This window comes from Ornithorhynchus anatinus, chromosome 15 (genome assembly GCF_004115215.2).
Source record: "Ornithorhynchus anatinus isolate Pmale09 chromosome 15, mOrnAna1.pri.v4, whole genome shotgun sequence".
In the NCBI taxonomy this organism is placed as follows: Eukaryota; Metazoa; Chordata; class Mammalia; order Monotremata; family Ornithorhynchidae; genus Ornithorhynchus; species Ornithorhynchus anatinus.
In genome coordinates this window covers 2,668,199-2,674,642 of record NC_041742.1, presented here as the reverse complement: position 1 = coordinate 2,674,642, position 6,444 = coordinate 2,668,199, and the positions used below count along the sequence as shown (strand labels likewise).

General features: G+C 45.4%; 1 non-coding gene across 1 annotated transcript; it reads left to right on the top strand.

The window, feature by feature from the left end:
• Positions 1–4,400: 4,400 nt before the first annotated feature.
• LOC114817088 lies at positions 4,401–4,539 on the top strand. Its single transcript, XR_003764938.1, has one exon. It is a non-coding gene; the product is annotated as a small nucleolar RNA SNORA7 (small nucleolar RNA).
• The last annotated feature ends 1,905 nt before the right edge of the window (positions 4,540–6,444 follow it).

Below are 6,444 nucleotides of genomic sequence, written 5' to 3'. Positions count from 1 at the left end.
GTATAATACATGGCACCCAGAGGGCACTCAGTAAATACTATCACTACTACTATCACCAGTGTGAGTGAAAGACGTTCTTTCCCGGGAAGCCCTATGAGCTTGTGAGATACTGGGTGGTTAGTGTGTTGGAACACGTGGAGACCAGACGGCCCAGTGGATAGGACACAGAATTGGGAGCCAGAAGTCCTGGTTTCTAATCCTGGCTCTGCCGCTGGCCTGCTGTGTGACCTTAGGCAAGTCACTTAACAGTTCTGGGCTTTAGTTTCCCTCATCTGGGATATGGGGATAAAAATCCTATTCTCCCTCAATATGACTGTCAGTCCCAGGTACGCCAGGGGCTGTATCCAAATTTTAGAATCTTGTTTCTACTTCATTGTTTACAGTCCTCAGAACAACATGGGCTTGGGAGTCAGAGGTCGTGGGTCCTAATCCCGGCTCCGCCACTTGTCAGCTGTGTGACTTTGGGTACGTCACTTAACTTCTCTGGGCCTCAGTTACCTCATCTGTAAAGTGGGGATTAAGACTGTGAGCCCTGCGTGGGATAACCTCATTATCTTGTATCTACCCCAGGGCTTAGAACAGTGCTTGGCACATAGTAAGTGCTTAACAAATGCCATTATCATCATTATTATTATTTAGAACAGTCTTTAGAACATTCAGCAAGAGCTTAGTAAAAACAATCAGTATTACCATAAGGGTGTTCCTTATACCTGGCTATTGCAAGAATGCGGCCCTCGTGTTTCAGGAGTAGTGATTATTTACTGGTCTCCTCCTCTTTTTCTTCTCCCTTTTCTTAATTCTCTTCCTCCTGCAAAACCTTTCCTGGGCCCTGTCCCCTCTCTACTACAAAAGCGAAAGGTTAAGCCCAACTATTTCTGCTGCTGTTTCTGTGGCCCAGGTTCACTGTGTGGACTCCCAGACTCTCTTCTCAGTTAACATTACTCTAACTCGTGAGCTACAGAGGGTCCCTCTCTAGACTGTAAACTCATTATGGACAGGTAAAGCGCCTGCTAATTTTGTTGTATTGCACTTTCCCAAGTGCTTATTGTAGTGCTCTGCACATTGTAAGCGCTCAATAAATACCTCTGATTGATTGACTGATGGATGTGACCGTGTCTGTGGGACCGGTCCATTCCATCACTGTTCTGGAAGGTCAAGACCAGTGTCCAGAAGTAGTGGGGACAGGGAGGGTGATGAAGGCAGCTGGCCGGACCCTGGACGGCTTGACTCCTAGGCCGAGATTGGAAACCGCTGCTAATCTGTCAGAGGCAGGCAATGGTTTGGGCCCCCAAGAATGCCGGGAGGATGGGTCGGGGCCCGTGTCGGGACACGAGAGCACCGCTTAGTACAGTGTGCTGCACGGAGCAAGCGCTCAAATAACACTGAATATTGTGGATCATTGTGACTCTGAGCCCAGGTGATGTGAAATGAAAGGGGGATCCAGCCCAGGGGATCCATTAATGGAGGACGAGGTGGGGCTCCTCCAGCAGCTGTGGGAGCCCAGCTTTCTGACAAGACTAGAGAATTTCCAAACTGGCAGCTTTATGGCCAACACGTGCCTGACGCCCGTTCCCCTCCCAAGCCACACTCTAAGGTTGGTAATGAGGTGTGGGAGGGGAATTTTGGTGGATCTGAGCCTCTGCGCCTTCCCCTCAGTGCTTGAATTTTTGCTTCAAGACAAGTGACAGTCGGGGCTGAAGCCCCATCATCTCCTTCAGCCCCAACCTTGAACCAAAGAATGACTCTACAATCCGAACCGCTTTTTTTTTCAATGTTTCATACGTTAAGTGCTTACTAGGAGCCAGGCGCTGTACTGAACGTTTGGGTAGATACAAGTTAATCCGGTTGGACACAGTACCCGTCCCGTACGGGGCTCACGGTCTTAATCATTTTTACAGGATGAGGTAACTGAGCCACAGGGAAGTGCAGCGACTTGCCCAAGGTCACACTGCAGGTCCGAATTAGACCCCAGGGCCTTCTGAGTCCCAGGCTCCATCCACTAGGCCATGCTGCTTCCCGCTTTCACCTTAGGGACGACCTGTGTTGCGGGAGTGTGGAGGAGTCTGAGCGTCGTTGTTGAGGTCAGGATTTGGCTTTGACGCATTTTTTAAAATCGATTGGGGGGCAGAATTTTGGGGGTTTCAAAAAACAACAACCCACCAGTCCAGATATTCAGTCCTGGGAAAACCACGGCCCGACCTAATTCCTCAGTGTCCCTTCCTGGGGGGGGGGTGGGGGGTGGGGGGAGGGGGCAACCACTAGATGGCGCTGTTTGCGCACGCTGCAGCGACCCTGACATTTCGGCATTTGCTGAAACCCCCGGCTTATTTCGTAAAAAAGAAAAAAATAATGAATGTATCTCCCTTTTCCAGAGAAGGGAGCCCAGACAACTGAATCAATAACAAGCGGACTTTCTGTGCAAAAAAGGGCGGCTAGGCTTCTCCCATCCTCTGCATTCCTGGACTGAGGGAATAAGGATTCCGTTGTGGTTTCTCCTCTGGTTATCGTGGTGTCACCAAGGGTGCCCTGAAAAAAAAACACACCAGTCTCTGGAATTATTTTTTATTTTCTGCCTTGGGAGGTAGGGCAGCGGGTCAGGGCATCCGAGTGGAATTCAATGCTTGATACATGTGCTAAGTGATGGAGAAGATGTTTTGTGATCAGCCTGGCATAGTCCCCGGTTCACAATCTGAGAATGGAGAATTCAGGGATCTTATCCCCATTTGACAGATGAGAAAATTGAAGCATAGAGGGAAAGGGTGAGTTGCCCTAGGTCACACAACAAACCAGTCACAGAACAGTGTGACTAGACTCGAATGCAGTTTCTTGACTATCAGGATTAAGTTTTTTCTGCTACGCCTTGCTACTCTTCAACACTTATAGACTGTAAGCGCTTTGAGGGAAGCGATAGTGTCTACTAAAGTGCCCCATCCTATTTCACCTCACTGATCTCTTATTAAGCCCGGCCCGCACACTCTGCTCCTCTTGCCCCAGATCACTGTGCCCTGATCTCATCTAGCTTGCCACCGACCCTTTTCCTCTACCCTCCCACTAGCCTGGAACTCCCCTTCTATCTATTCCAAACCATCACTCTCTCCACCTTCAAAGCACCACTGAGGTCACATCTTCTCCAAGAGGCCTATCCCCTTTAAAACCTCTTTTCCCTGGCCCGCTCTCCCTTCTCTATTGTCTATGCACTTGGATCTGTGACTTTTGTACATTTGATATTCACCCCCCGCAACCCCACAGCACTTATATCCTATCTTTAAAGTATATATTACAAATTACTTATTTATTCTTATTAATATCCGTCTCCCCCTCTAGACTGAAAGCTTGTTAAGTCCAGGGAGCAGGTCTGCTGATTCTGTTGTATTATACTCTCCCAAGCACTTAGTACAGTGCTCTCTATATAGTAACCACTCAATAAATACCATTGATTGATGGATTAATTCAGAGCCCCTGGACTAAGAGCGTGGGAGAGTACAATATATAACAGAGTTCGTAGGCACATTCCCTGCTTACGGTCTAGAGGGAAAATTAATCAGTGATATGAATCGAAAACCTCTCCACCTCAGAACAGTGTGTTGGCAAAATTTATAGTACTAAATCACTCGATAATAAGTACCAAGCATCTACTGTGTGCAGAGCACTGTACTAAGTAATTGGGAGAAGACAGTAGAATTAGTAGACATGCTCCCTACTCTCAAGGAATTTATAATCTAGACTTTAAACTCCTTGCAGCCGGGAAACAAATCTACCAACTCTGTTGTACTCTACTCTTCTGAGTGCTTAGTATATACTCTGCACAAAATAAGCACTCACTTCTCTGTGCCTCAGTTACCTCACCTGTAAAACGGGGATTGAGACTGTGAGCCCTATGTGGGACAAGGACTGTGTCCAACTCAATTGGCTTGTATAATAATAATGGTATTTATGAAGTGCTTACTATGTGCTAGGCACCGTACTAAGCGCTGGGCACTTAACACAATGCCTGACGTAGTAAGCGCTTAACAAATACCATCATCATTATTAATAAATACATGAATGATCATCTAGAGGGGAAGACAGGTATTAAAATAAATAGCAGGAAGGAGGAGGTTATAGAGTATGGAAACATTCAAATTGCCTTTAATTTGTGAGAGAAGAAGGTCTAAGTGAAGAAGGTGGTGAAAGTGACGAGCCATGGAATTTCACTATGGCCTTTATGATCTTGTTTTCTCCCAAGCGCTTAGTACGGTGCTCTGCACAAAGTAAGTGCTTAATAAATATGATTGATTGTCCCCAGTTCTTCTCTGATGAACGGGGCTGAGTTGATCTATCTGATGGCTTTGAGAACTGATAACCTGAATCAGAAGGAGATCAGGGATTGGGATCTTGTAATTTTTCTGAAGACTCACTTTCTCCTCTCAGGATCACACCTGGAGAGTTTCCAGTACTCTACCAGTCTTGGATATGAGAGGGAGAGTCAAGCGGAGACTTACACATTCCATTCCTAGCTTGGGCAGCGGCAAGTGAGTGGAAGGCAAATCTGCTACAAGTCAAAGCTCCCCTGTGCTGGGCAGCAGAGGAATGGGAGAGAGTCGAGGGCCGAGACTCGAGTTTACTGCACAGAAGAAGGCAGTGGTGAACCGCTTCCATATTTTTAGCAGGAAAACTCTAGGGATACACTACCAGAAGGATTGCAGATGGAGGCAGGGTGTCCTGTGAGAGAAGTGTCCATGGAGTCGCTACGGGTCAGAGGTGACTTGACAACATAAGACAAGAAGACTCACTTGCTAGTCGCCTGATTTCTTTCAGAGACTCCTTCCAAGTACACCCTTGGGGCCACGGGGACTTCCTGCAGTTCTCCTCTAAGTAGTAGAATTCTAGTAGCGTTCTAGAAGATGTCGAAGAGTTCTAGTAGAGGTCCAGTAGAGAATTATAGTAGATTTATAGTGGTGGAATGCACTGGTAGAGTCCGAATCAAGTTCTAGTACAGTTTTAAGAGTTCTAGTAAATTTCAAGTAGACTAGGAGACCTCTTGTAGATTTCTAGCAGAGTTTTAGTGGACTTATACGGGTTCTAGTGAAATTCTAGTAGAGATTTAAAGGGACTGCTACTCTAAAGTCTCAATTTAATTAAAATGATTCCAATCTTCTAGTCGTTTTATTTGTATTAATGTCTGTCTCCCACTCTAGACAGTAAATTCCAATACGAGCAAGGAGTGTGTCTACTAAATCTGTTGTACTCTCTGCTCTGCGCGTAATAAGTGCTCAGGAAATACCACTGATTGAGTCCTAAGAGACTGAGGGTTCCAGCAGAAGGAGAGTTTTAGAAGGCTTGTAGTAAGAGTCGTTGTCTAGAAGACTTATCGTAGTCTTCTAAGAGTTCTAGGGGAGTTCTACTAGAGTAGTAGAGTTTTAGCAGACTCAGAGCTGAGTAGTAGAATTCTAGTAGAGTTCTAGTTGGTTTTTAAGGATTCTAGGAGAGATCTAATAGAATACTAGCATTCTAGTAATAATAGAATCCCTTAAGCACTGACTATGGGCAGAGGACTGTACTAAGAGCTGGGAAAAAATACTTGGGTGAAATTTAGACTTGGCTCCTGGCCACCAAAGAGGTTCACAGTTTAAGAATGAAGTGGAAGAGGAGGGGAACTGGTGATGGACACATCAGAAACCATAAAAACCTAAAACAATATAAAATAGAGATGTCATTATCCCAGCTGAGGCCACCCAGGATCCCTGCGACCCCAAGTCTCTTCCGCTTTCTATTCTTTAATATTTGCCTCATTTAAAATGCAAGAGCCTGTGAAATGACAGGGGAAGATAAACATTTAGAATACCACAACAATCCCCCACTCTATGTAAGTGATTAACAACATATAAATCAAGAGTGCATCCCCATATAAGGGTAGGTATTTGATACATTCCCGGAGCGGCTTGGCTTAGTGGAAAGAGCACGGGCCTGGGAGTCGGAGGATCTGGGTTCTAATCCTGGCTCTGCCAGTTGGCTGTTGTGTTATTTAGGATTCAGTGCTTCTTGTCCCTCCCTCTTAGACTGTGACCCCCATTTGTGACAGGACATAGCCTGACCTGATTAACTTATATGTACCCCAGTGCGTAAAACAGTGCTTGACACATCTATAATTCTATTTGTTTATACTGATGCCTGTTTACTTGTTTTGATATCTGTCCCCCTCCTTCTAGACTGTAAACCCAATGTGGGCAGGGATTGTCACTCTATTGCTGAATTGTACTTTCCAAGCGCTTAGTACAGTGCTCTGCACACAGTAAGCGCTCAAAAAATACGATTGAATGAATGAACATAGCGCTTAAATACAATAATTATAATAACAATAATAATGATAGCAATTCCATTTATCTGCCCTATGCATGGGCATACACGCACAATTAATGGTTCTCTGGTTGGATATCAATAAATATAGAAAAGAGACCAAAGGAA